This window comes from Prionailurus viverrinus, chromosome D2 (genome assembly GCF_022837055.1).
Source record: "Prionailurus viverrinus isolate Anna chromosome D2, UM_Priviv_1.0, whole genome shotgun sequence".
Lineage (NCBI taxonomy): Eukaryota > Metazoa > Chordata > Mammalia > Carnivora > Felidae > Prionailurus > Prionailurus viverrinus.
This window is the reverse complement of record NC_062571.1, coordinates 57557432-57570045: the sequence shown is the minus strand read 5'-3', so window position 1 is coordinate 57570045 and position 12614 is coordinate 57557432. Positions and strand designations below refer to the sequence as shown.

The 12614-nt window shown below is 41.1% G+C and overlaps 1 protein-coding gene across 11 annotated transcripts in view; it reads left to right on the top strand.

The window, feature by feature from the left end:
• The window catches only part of CRTAC1 (cartilage acidic protein 1), a 157998-nt gene that overhangs the window by 19052 nt on the left and 126332 nt on the right, over positions 1 to 12614 (top strand). The gene's annotated exons all lie outside the window — the stretch shown is intronic.

Genomic DNA, 12614 nt, shown 5'->3' with positions numbered 1-12614 from the left:
GCACAGTATCTTCCATAAGGCCAAGAAAACATTAATTGTCCACTTCAAAGAAGGGAGGAAGATGGGAATTCAGGGTAGCTAAACATCCTCTAAAGCATGCCTTGGTGCCCACTGTTCCCTTCTCTTCTGAGAAGCAACATTGCGTAGAAAGACAAGCATGTGATTTAGAGTCCAAATAGCTTGAGTTCATGCCCTAGATCTACAGCTTTCTAGTTGCATGACCTTAAGTCAATCCCTTACTCACTGAGATTCAGGTGTATCAGCTGGAGAAAGGGGAATAATCATAATGCTTTCTTGTCTTGAAGCCTCAATAGGGTATTGCATGTACCAGTGCATTGTCAATTCTGCCAGTTACCATGGATAGTTGTTATTTATGGATCTCTAATACATTCCAGGCACTGTGCTAAGCCTTTTTCAGAGGCATTGTTTTATTTAATCCTCCTGACAACACTATGAAGGACATATACAAGGAAAGGAAATTAGATGGTAAGCCACCTGCCCTAGTCAATGAAACAGGATGTGGATGGGTCAGGATTCGAACCCCTGGGCTTCCTAACTCTAAAGCTGCTGAACTACCGTTGTGCAAAGTTTTGTCATCACTTCAAAAATCAGCCGACCAGTGAAAACACAAGGGCATGTCAGCGTCATTCTGGGAGGCCCGAGCTTTTATGGCAGCACTGAAAAAAGTCACTGGCAGGTAACATTATTTGTAGCAGTTGCATGTAACAGTAGAAAGCACTGACCTTGGAATTGGAAGACCTGGTTTTAATTCTAACAATACCACTCAATAGTTGCGAACTTCATGTAAGTTACTTAGCTATGTGGTGCCTGCTTTCCTCATCTGTATAAGGTGCCTATTGAAGTCTACCCCCACCTACCACCCAGGGCAGTCGTGAGGATCAGGGGTGATGATGTGTAGAAAAGACACTTTGTAAAGCACACTTCTTCTTCCATTTATTCATTTCTTCTACCCTGTGAAGAGTAGAAGGTACCTGATTCTAGACCCTCCTAGAAGTCTGGATAAGTGCCCCATCCAGTGGAACTTTCTGTGATGACATAGATGTTCTGTGTTGGTGCTGTCCAATATGGTGTCCATTAGCCACATGGGACTGTTGAGCACTTGAAATGTGGCTACTGTGACTGAGGAACTGAATTTTTAATTTTATTTTATTTAAATAGCCACATTTAAATTAGCAAGGTTCTGGGTCTTAAGAAGGAAAAACTAAAGAGCAGAGTGTGCTAGAAAAAGGCAAATCAGAAGTGATTGTAGTGACCCTGTTGCCTGAGTGACCTGAGTAGGGTGGGGCCAAGCAGCTTGTCTGAATTCAGTGCTGTGACGGTCCAGTGTCTCTCTGAATCAGGGAGCAGCCCACCTCATCAAATCATTCCTCCCAGAGCCATGAGTCTCTGGTTAGACTTCGATGCATTTCTGAAATGTTCTAGTTGGCCCTGCCTCCTGTTAGGTGACAGCAGCCACCCCTGGTAGACCCTGGGAGTGACAGAGGATGGTGGGGCAACCATCCTTCCCTCCTGCTGGACCCTCCACAAGTTGCTGCTGTGGTCATGCCCTCCCTTCACCTTGGACGCTGGCTTCAAGTGCAGCTCTCCATCACACCCATCCTTTGACGTGCATGGGTTGTACTGCGTCTCCTGAACATGCAGCTTCATTCTTTCCAAGTGCTGGGCACTCATTTCATCTTCCCTTTCAATGAAGTCCCTCTCTCTCTCTCGAGAAACCTCAGGAATTTGCTTCTGTGTCCTCTGTGGTGGGGAGGCTAGACCGTCGTTTGTAGTCAGCTTAGAGTAAACCTTGTCTAGCTTGCTGCTTCCTGTGGGTCCTATATAGCACTTGGGAGTCATCCTCTGAAAACAAACCCACACCATCCAGACTCTTCATCCTGAATCAGCCAGAGATCAGGGAAAGACTGTTCTCTTTAACGCCAGGGGAGGGTTGAGCCAGGTGGGCCCTGTCTGAGAAAGCTTGGGCTGCTGAGTGTTCTTCTGAAAGATGCTATTGCCCACCCCCAGCAAAGGAGAAGGCTTGCATGGAGGACAGGATGGCGAAATTGGGCAGCCTCCCAGCTCCAGGTCAGGCCTTTTTTGTGGCTGTTGTGAAGCATTGTGAATTCTCAGAGCATCAGAAAGACACATTCTAATTTAAGTACCAAATACATTCCAAAGACAAATATAACTTTTTATTATCTTCAGCGTAGGATGATTTGTCACTGTCTTCTTCTTTGGACTGGATAACCAAGGGTTGACTATGCAGACATATTTAAATCAGGACCTTGGGAGGTCATTTGGTCCACCCCTTGCCTTCCAATAAGGCCACACCTATAGTTCTTGGAGGCTCCATTTATTTAAAGCCTTCCAAGAGAACATGTGCAATCTTTTTGTAATCTAGCTCAATTATTTATGTCAAGAATCTGTTTGACAAATCTGAGTCCCTCATATTAGAGTTTAATAAGCCATGTCTTTTAACTTTTGTTTTGCTCTTGCCTTTGAAGATATAAACCAAGTGGTCACCATCCTTTCAAATAAAAGACAGCTAGGATCACTGCTCTGACTTTCATTCTCTGTGGACATGCCACATTTCTGGCTTTGACTCTTATTCTATTTCATCTATTCTGTACCCATAATTAACTCTGTTTCCTTCTCTATTTGATTGTAGACTCTGTTTAAGAATCATGATGCAAGAGTTGAAATTTCAAAAAATTAAATGTGAATGCCTTTACCTGGGGCACCTGCGGTCCAGTTCATGACAGGCCCCCTCTGTATTATCTTATAGACCTTTCCACTAGCTGGTCCCTGAAGGCATTTACGTTTGCGACCCCAGGGATAATGGCTAGCTCTTCAGTTTATAAGGCGCCCTGTACCTGAACTTGTCTTAGATTTGTTGACCTTGTAGTGTGTCTGACTCGAGCCCTGTTGCTTTGAGTATTTACTCTTTGAATAGGTTTGTTTTGTTTTGCTTTTTTGGTATCCTCGTTCTGGGTATTGATGGTATTGATTTTGAGCATGTTGCTGGTGAGTTTGTGTTGTGTTTCAGTTTCTTGAGTTAATTGTGATGGAAGGCGTGTGTGCGTGCATCTGACTCTGGGAGGAGCAGAAAATGACCGCCCTTTGTTCTGCGGGGATGGGGGAGGGAAGGGGCTGGCTCTGCTCCTCTGCCACAGCTGGGCGAGTGCCTCTGCATATGGAGGGCTTATCTGCTGACCGGCAGGTGCTGATTGCGGTCTCTACACACAGTCTCCTCCCTGCGGGGTGAGGGGGGGGATTTGATCACCCCCGGAGACATCCGCACACGCACAGACCATTGAGGGTCTTCAGGACTCATTCCCGGGGTAAGTAAAAGGCTCAGTAGCTTCCCCTTTCCTCAGTGGAACTAAATACCAAATCTACAGTCTCACATCGTCTAGAAAGGAATTCCTGTTGGTGTCAATCTTGCACAATTCCTTTAGAGCAGCTTTTGTTTCCTGGGATATCCCCAGAGGTCTGAGATAACCCCCCTACCCTTTCAGTTTCCAAGAGAAGTTTTGCTCAAATGGAAAGATCATAGTGGTTGTAAAGTTTAAATCACGATTTAGATCAGTTTTTCTACACAGAGCATTCATTTGATAAAACCTTAACACATTCTTCACACTTGGAAGGGTTTCATTTAAAGGGATGCTACATATCATAAAGCAGTGTTTCATTTTGTCCTTAATTTTGCAACTGTGTAAGAAAACTTTTTAATTTACTAAAGTTAATTGAATTATTTAAAAGGCAAACCGTATTCAATTACCAGATTAATCATAATCATATAGGAGATATTTTTGCCATTATAAATAATAAGAACAATGATAAAGAATGAGATATTTATCTATGATTTAACCAAAGCAATATTTATGCATTTTATTGTAAGTATATATAGATGCGTGCAGCATATCTAGATATATATCATGTGTATGATAGATGGTAGATAGATAAGTAGATGTAGTATCCATATAAATATGTTTAGATATCGTAGTCTATGTGTATATATACATGTACACTTTTAACAAAATAGGAAAAAGAGTTTTGAACTTTCTGTCCTAAGTGTTGCTTTGTAAAAACATTTTAATGGATTTGATCATCAGTTTTGACAACTTTAAAACATTAGGTTATTTCATTCAGTTCAGTTTATCTTTCTCTTTTAATTTAAAATATATCTTACAATTTGATAACATGTACCTGTGTTTTGTTACCAAAAAATTCACACAATATAGGTGAAAGTAAAAATTCATCTTTAGCAACCCCTGCTCCAAGCACATGCCAGTCCTCTCCCAGAATAACAGTTGTCTTGAGTTTGGTGTTTGTACTTCGAGAAATTTCTGTTACATATATGTTCGTAAGTTACAATTATATCATTTTTGGAAGAGCCAAACAGATATGTATTGTTCCAAAACTTGCTTTTCTCACTGTACAGTATATTTATTGTTCATACATATAGATCTAGCTTATTTTTTTTAAGTTGTTTAGTGTGGATATACCACATCTGTTTTCCTACCCCTCAAGTGACATTTAAGCTGTCCCTAATCCGTGACCACTGCAAACAACACTGTAATGTACATCCTTAGCCACATGTGCAAATATTTCTCTGGGATAGATACCAATAGATACCAATAGATACCAATCAATATTGCCAAACTATTTCCAATCTCAATCTTTTTCTACTTATTCATAGCCTAGAAATAAAAGGTAAATTTGGGGATTATTGAATTCAACAGCTATTCAAGCCCCTACTATGTATACAACCCACATAGGCTCCAGGGTCTGAACTTAATCAATTTAGATCTAATAGTTCCCAGAAGGAAAAATAGGCCTATTCTACATCTGGAAAAGGAGCTGCTGCTGTTAAAAACCGGATTGAGGAACTTCAATACTTTCTGATTCAAACTGCTAAGAGGACTTCCTCTAAAGCCTTGTCTGCAAAAATATATTTCTTAAATGGTTCACCCTTAACCTCAAGATTCATTGTCGCTGGTATCATGGGAGAATGATTGCGGGGTGCCGGCTCTTCTGCTCTGGTTAAGCATGGACTACCCCTGATTTTGAATACTAATAAGACATGAACTGGAGCAGGAACCAGGGCTTTTAAACCCATTTTTAAGACTTTTCTAAAAAGGTTACTCAGCAGTGCATGGCAGGTTTTCCAGAGATGGCTTTTTGCTGTATCTGAACTTCCTCTCCCCAGAAGCAGTGGGTAAAAATTCCACCCTATCCACCAAGTCATACACTCTCCTGACAGCCTGAAGGTCTGAAGCCCCTTCGCAGTTACCCTGGCTACCCGCGCCCCTCCCCTGCAGAGGGAGGTGACAGAAGGTGTGGTAGGCAGAATAATAGCTTTCCAAAGATGTTGTGTCCTAATCCCCACAACCAATGAATATGTTACCTTACATGGCAAAAAGGACTGTGCAGATGTGATTAAGACCTTGAGATAGTGAGATTATCCTAGATTATCCAAGTGAGCCCAGTGTAATCACAGGGTCCTTTAAAGTGGAAAAAGGGAAGCAGAAGAGGAGGTCATAGTGTTGTGATGTGAGAAAGACTTAAACTTACCATTCCTGGCTTTGAGGAGGGAGGGAGGGGGTCACAGGTCAAGGAATATGGGTAGGCTTTAGAAGCTAGAGAAGGTAAGGAGATAGATTTACCCCTAGAGCTTCTAGAAGGGAATGTAGTCCTACCAACATGTTGATCTCAACACAGACCAGTGATGTACTTCTAACATACAGAAGTGTAAGATAATCAATTTGCATTGTTTTATGCTGCTAAGTTTGTGGTGAGTTGTTACAGCAGCAATAGGAAACTAATACATCAGATGCTTGGTGTGATTTTTCGGAGAGGAGATGGCCATCACCTCAGAGAATTTTACTAGTATTATTTTAACAATCTCATAGCAATAAAATAAATTCACCACCCTCAAGCATAGTATTTAAAAGACTAAAAGAAGTTTACCACTAACGAAAGTATGATTTTTAATCAATGACCATCCCTTGTCTTAGGAACATGTGCGGTTTTAGGAAGAATCCCTAAAAAGCACACTTTGTTCCTTAGTGATCAATCACCTTAATTCACCAGGCAGTTCACTGTTTGACAGCTGGTGCCTTGGATGGTTGGAGGTGGGGAGAGGGATTCAGAGCTTTCAAAGATCTCATTGCCCAGTGGTGGGACAACACACTCAAACTGGGTGAGGTCAGAGGCGACTTGCACCCCTAGAGAGATGCAAGCATTCCAGGTTCCAGGAGGTCAGCAAGAGGTCGGCCAGGGCAGAGAGCACTTCCAGGTGAGAATCACAAAGGCCTTGGAGGGGGCATACGGGTGGCATCTGGAAGGACAGGTAGCATGCCAGTCCATGTAACGAGGGGACAATGTCCTCTCCAGGTCAAAGACAGCTTTAGGCTTACTTGGATTTTGTTGTTTGTTTGTTTTAAAAGTAATTTTTTTAAAAAAAGCATTTTAACAAAAAACTGATTTTCACATAGTGAAGAATATTTATAAAAAGCCATTCCAAAATAGTAATATCATTAAGACCCTAAAATTGCCTCTGCTGAAAAAGGCAAAGCTACTTTTAGTAGTCTGAGTTTTTCATCCATTCAGAAAGTGGATGTGTGCCCTGTCTCCAGTCACTTGAAGTCTCTCCTCTCCTGTCTTCTAAGTGGTGGGCTGGGTGGAAGGCCTTCCTCACCCCACTCCAGCCTCCAGATGTCACAGGCACAGGGCAGGCTGGAGGGGCAGCCGAGCCTCCCCACCCTTACACCCCTACAGCAGCAAGGGCGCTGCTCTCTCCCTCCTCCGCCTCCCCCAAACACATCTACACTTCTCTTTGCCATTTTCACTCCCAGCATCACTTCTGCTCTGGGGAGCCTGTCTGACCCCTGCCTCCCTCTCGCATTTTTCCTCACCCCTTCTCCCCATTGCAACTGACCTGGTGAGTCATGTTCTTTCAAGAATGCTATGGTTATAACTTGATCTTCCCTCTGAAGAAGTAGTTAGTTTTGAGGTGCCGATACCTAGGAAAACATTCAATGATGTGAAAAGCTAAAATAGTCCCCAGTTGGGATTTTTGCCACGCCCTCCCCTTGTTTACCCTCAGCTGTTTTGCAGAGGGAAGTTATGAAAGGGCAGGGCGAACAACCTGCGTCTTGTATTTTACTTACAGCATCTCATTTTAGTCATCACAGCAATCCACATGACATGTAGTATTTAACTGAGCCTCCGTCACACATTTTTTTTTCACATTTTAGCATCACTAAAATTGGGATGTGACCTACAATTGGCAGCTTGCAGTAGATTGGAAGTTTTTTCTTTCCTAGAGATACATACAATAATGGTGAGTCTTATCACTGATGACACCTTAGATTTGATGAAAGCGCTGTAGATAGTATTGTCTCATTTTGCACATGAGGAAACTGAGGCCCAGAGATCTGCTGAAAGTTATAGAGATGGTGAAAGATGAACTATTATTCTACATCTGCCCACTAAATTAAATGTGTTAATTATGTTGTTCAAATCATAATCTTTATTAATATTTTTTGCTCATTAACAACTGAGAGGTTTGGTTTGGAATCTCCTACTGCTGTAGTCCATTTCTTTCCGTAACTCTGTGTTGCTTTATTTTGAGTCCATTTTATTAGGTGTAGTTTTAGAATTCTTTTTTTATTATTCAAATATAATTGACGCATAACATAAGTTTCAGGTTTACAACATAATGACTCAATATTTGTGTGTATTGCAAAATGATGACCACAATAAATCTTAAAAATTCATATATTTTGCTGGTGAATGGAGACATTATTATGAAGTGACCCCATCTATTCCTAATTATGCTTTTGGCCTAATATTATTATTATGCCCTCTAGCATTTTATATTAGTTACAATATTAATATAGTTATAATTATTACATATAATAATATATTATAATTAATATAGCTAATATTATAACTATTCCATCTTTCTTTTTGTTAGTGTTTTCCAGGAACATCTTTTTTCATCCTTTTACTTTGAACTTTCCAAAATCCTTATGTTTTAGGTGTGTTTCTTGTGTGCAGCATGTATATAGCTTACGTTTCTTTTTTAACTATTTAACCAAGTCTATCCTCTCACTGATGAGTTCAGTCCATTCCATTTAATGGGAACATTAATATGTTTAAACTTGTTTCTCTCATTTGTTCAATTTTCATGTGTGCCATGCTTCTTTTCCTTTCTTGCTTTTTAAAAGATTGATTGAGGAGCTTTGGGTGGGGAGAGGAGAGAGGGGGATACTTGTTTTCTAAATCCTGTTTTTTGCCTCTAATTGATTTGGGATTTATACCCTCTTCTGTTCTTTCAGTGGCTTCTTTTGAAATTTTATGATGTCTATTTAACTTAACAAACTCTAAAATGATCTTAACTCCCTTCCATAACATTACAAGGATTTTATTCCTCTTTAACTCTTAAGCACCCCTTCCTGCCAAGCTTGCCCTTGGCAAACCCTACCACTTATTATTATTATTGTTGTTATTGTGATTGTCTAAAGGCAGTATTCTTAAGTGGGAACACTAGCTCTCGTCAAGAGTCCTGGGTTAATGTAGGATTCTAAGGTTCACCATCCTCACTATGCTACCAGCTCAAGAGTTAGTAATACTCTTCACAGTGCTCTGAGCCCCTTATTCCCATTTGTTTAGGTCCTTGCTGCCAGATATACTTTTGACTCCCTTTTTCTGTGGAGTAGTGGTTCTTAGGGATTTCCCTTAACTTTGTGAGCCCAGTAATACATTAAAAATATGTTGTATCTGGAACCTACTTGTTTTGTAGTGATAGGGTCCTTCAGCAGTCTATCATATGGATAGAAACAGAAGTCTGGAGTTGTCGATGATTTAGGATCTCCAAAGCTTCTTTTTCTATTACTAAGAGGACTTGGGAGGGTATGCACAGCTAAAGGAAATAGTATTTAAGAGGTTCTCCCCTTACCTGTTCAGAGATGCTTAAACTCACTTCTTGCAAAATAGAAAGAGCTCTACAGCATGGGAGATTTGGGTGTGAGATGGAGAGGGGTAAGGATGTGTGTGGGGGGAGAGAAGCACATTCAGTAAGCCACAGGCACTCAGGAAGTCAGGCCAGACCCTTGGACTGTGCCTCTCTGAAGGAGCAGGAAGAGTCAAGATCAAAGTCATCTCCAGCATAGATGATACCATCAAAGTCACCAGTGTTTAGCTATGCCAACCAAGGAAATGTGTGACTATACATCAAAAAGGACCTCCTTCCCCCTCAGCAGCCATCTTTCCGTATTGTTTATAGAGTAGAGTTACAGACATATGAACTCATGGACAGCTACCCAGTGTGTTTTGGTATGCCCTAGTGCTGTAGACGCTCTGTATGCTGGCCATGAATGGGCAATGGGAAGATAAACAGGCTAATGAGGATTCTCCCTGGTTGGGAGCTATCCTGGAGAGCAGCATTGCATTGGTCATGTAGAATAGGGTAGCAAAATCTTCTCTTTGGATTTCCACACCACCTTTGTTCCTTCTTTTGGGATAAACATTCCCTCTCCTCTGGAGAAATATTCTTTTTTTTTTTTAACATTTTTTTTTCAACGTTTATTTATTTTTGGGACAGAGAGAGACACAGCATGAATGGGGGAGGGGCAGAGAGAGAGGGGGACACAGAATCGGAAACAGGCTCCAGGCTCTGAGCCATCAGCCCAGAGCCCGACGCAGGGCTCGAACTCCCGGACCGCAAGATCGTGACCTGGCTGAAGTCGGACGATTAACCGACTGCGCCACCCAGGCGCCCCTGGAGAAATATTCTAATCACAGGATCCTGTGGGGCTGCCAGTCAATAGTCTGGGGTTCCCTGTGGCCTAAGACTGTCCAATCAGTCTTAGATTGGACTGAGATTTTCCATCCTGAATCAAAGAAGGAAAGCTCTACCTTGCTCTTGGATCATGAGTTGTAAGGATATATCAGCAAACTACTATGAATATATCCACGTCCCCCACCCCATGGAGGAACCTGAGAGAACAAAGATGAAACTCAGAGAGAAAAAGAGGAGAGAATCCTGGGGCATTAACGCCCTGATTCCTGTCCCTGAGACTCCCAGACCTATGGGACTCCTGCACCTCTACTTCAGTTCTGGAAGCACCTTTTTACCTCCAATAAATTTTCCTCTAGAGTCTTTTTTCTAGAGTGACTTTTCTTATGCCAAAACTAATGACTTATAAATCTAGACAAAGCAGCCCTTTTGCAGGCTAGAGCAAGCACCCTGTCTGATGCTGTGTTGCAAACCAGACCATAACCGTCCCTAGTCCCAAAATAGACCCTATGGCTATCTAGTCAAAGAGAAGATCCTCAAGAATACATAAGAACAGTTGATGATCTGTGATCAGTGTTAACTTATGTTTCTGAAGGAGTTTTTGCCAGGTGGTAGGATTGAGAGGGTAACTCAAGCCAAAGAAATATCACAATGTTATTTAACTAAGCAGTAAATGTTCTATATACACACTTGTATCAAGGATTCTTTTTAAAATTTCCCTTCTCACATCAAATTGCTAACCGCTAAGGGCAGGAACTTTCTCTTTTCCATCTGTGCACCGATAGTGCCTAGCATGTAGTCAGTGTTCAGTGAATGAATGACATGAAATAAGCAGGGGTCTTATGGATGGATGGAGGGTCTTGGGTTAGAGAGTTAATGAAAATAATAAACATTAGGTATACTCAGAAGTGATTGATTCAAGGACCTTAGTCTTGAGAGCAACATCAGTAAATTCAATAAAAATATCCTACATGCCTACCTTACATGTGCATAGCTGTGTGCTCAGTTCTTTGGCAGATACAAGAATATAGTCCCTTCCTTCAAACCATCTTTCTTGTAAGAAAGATAAGGCACATATGGAAATAACAGAGCAGAATGTCATATGAGCTATAGAAAAGAAACTCACTCCATGGCTGGCACATTTATCAGGTGTATCTTCCCAGTGAATACTCCAGTTTTTCCAGTTTCCTATCAACACTGAATTTCATCTGAGGTTGTAGTAATAAGGCTCTTTCTCCCCTGTATGGAATTCCACTATGGTGTCATAGGTTTGATCTTCTGTTACTCATTATAGCCAAGGTCCCTGTGTTCATTTCCCTTTCATTAAACCACAATAATTGTTTGTTGACAGAGTAGTCCCAAGAAACTGACAGCATCATTGAGCCTCCAGTCCTGGTTCTTCCTGGTTCCTGTCTAACAGCTCAAAGTCAGTGAAATTCTCTAGAATGCACCACTAACCAGTCATACAAATTCCAACCTTATTTTTCTTTTAAACATTTACTTTTTCATCAGTAATCTGTTGTCTGTGTTCTTCCCTCCAAGCCACATAAAGCAAAGTGTGGAAGAAGAAGGAGGCAGTCATTTCCTCCCAATTCCCTACAAACAAAATGGGCCATAATTCTAGTTCTTCCAGTACTTTTTCAAGTTGCTTCCTTATCCTGGGAAGCTCTGGCTACACCAGGCTATAGCCAAAGCTGCACTCTCCCACTTCCCATCAGCCTTTGTTCCATCTGGGCTGGCCTGGGAAGGCCTTGGTGAAGCCATTTCAGCACCTGGTTCCTGGACAGCACCAGAGCCCTGGAGCAAGTCCACAGGCTGAACTATGTCATTCCCCCCCCTGCATCCCTACATGCAAACCCTTTTGTTTCCCCAAATTAGGAAGACTTTGAAAAGTATGGCAAGTCTCATTATAAAAGTTTCCTTTCCATACAACTCATTAATTTCAATTTTGAGTGGCCTTCAGAAAGCAAGAGCTAGTGAGATAACAGATATCTTAGAGTTTCCAAGGGCATATCTAAAATCTAAGTTTCAAATGTATCTAACATTTGAAAAATGTTGGAAAATATTCAATTAAAACTGAAAATTGAAAATATTCAATTTAAAAACTAAGAAGTAAAAAGTAGATGAGTTCATTTTTGGTTCACAGAGCTAGAAAGCTAAAAAAAACTTTCAGGGGACACTGGTAACTTTCTGATGCCTATCGGATAATAACACATCCTAGGCTGTGGTGAAGACAAATGATATAAGGCATATAAATTGCTTAGCACAGCACCTGTCACATACTAAATGCTCAGTTTTTGGTGTGTTAGGGGTGATTATGTTTATTTAATGCCTAACATAACAGTAGCAGTTTACCTGGACCACCCCTCATCTGTGTGTGTCTCTGTCTATGCCTTTTTCCATCAATGGGATAACACAGCACTGTGGAATATTTTTTGCATTTTAATTAGAAATATATATCCAGTGTTGTTAATTTTAACACAGTCATTTCAACATTTTTATAGTGTGCTGTCTGCAGACATGCAAACCTGAAATAAGTTGTCTTGTATTTTACTTCATTTCCTATAAATCAATGTCCCACCCAGGAAAAAGTTTATGTACCCCTATTCCATTATCCAGCTCTTATTCACTCGTTCTACAATTTTTAAAAGTAAGCTTCTATGTGCCAGGCACCTTGCTGAGCCCTGGAGGTTAGTAGTGAATGGGAGTAACTCCCGCCTTCACTGAGCTCAGGGAGAATCAATATGCCTGATGAATTAAAGAAATTCTTACTTTGGGAAAGAATTTCAGCTCCCTCCAACCA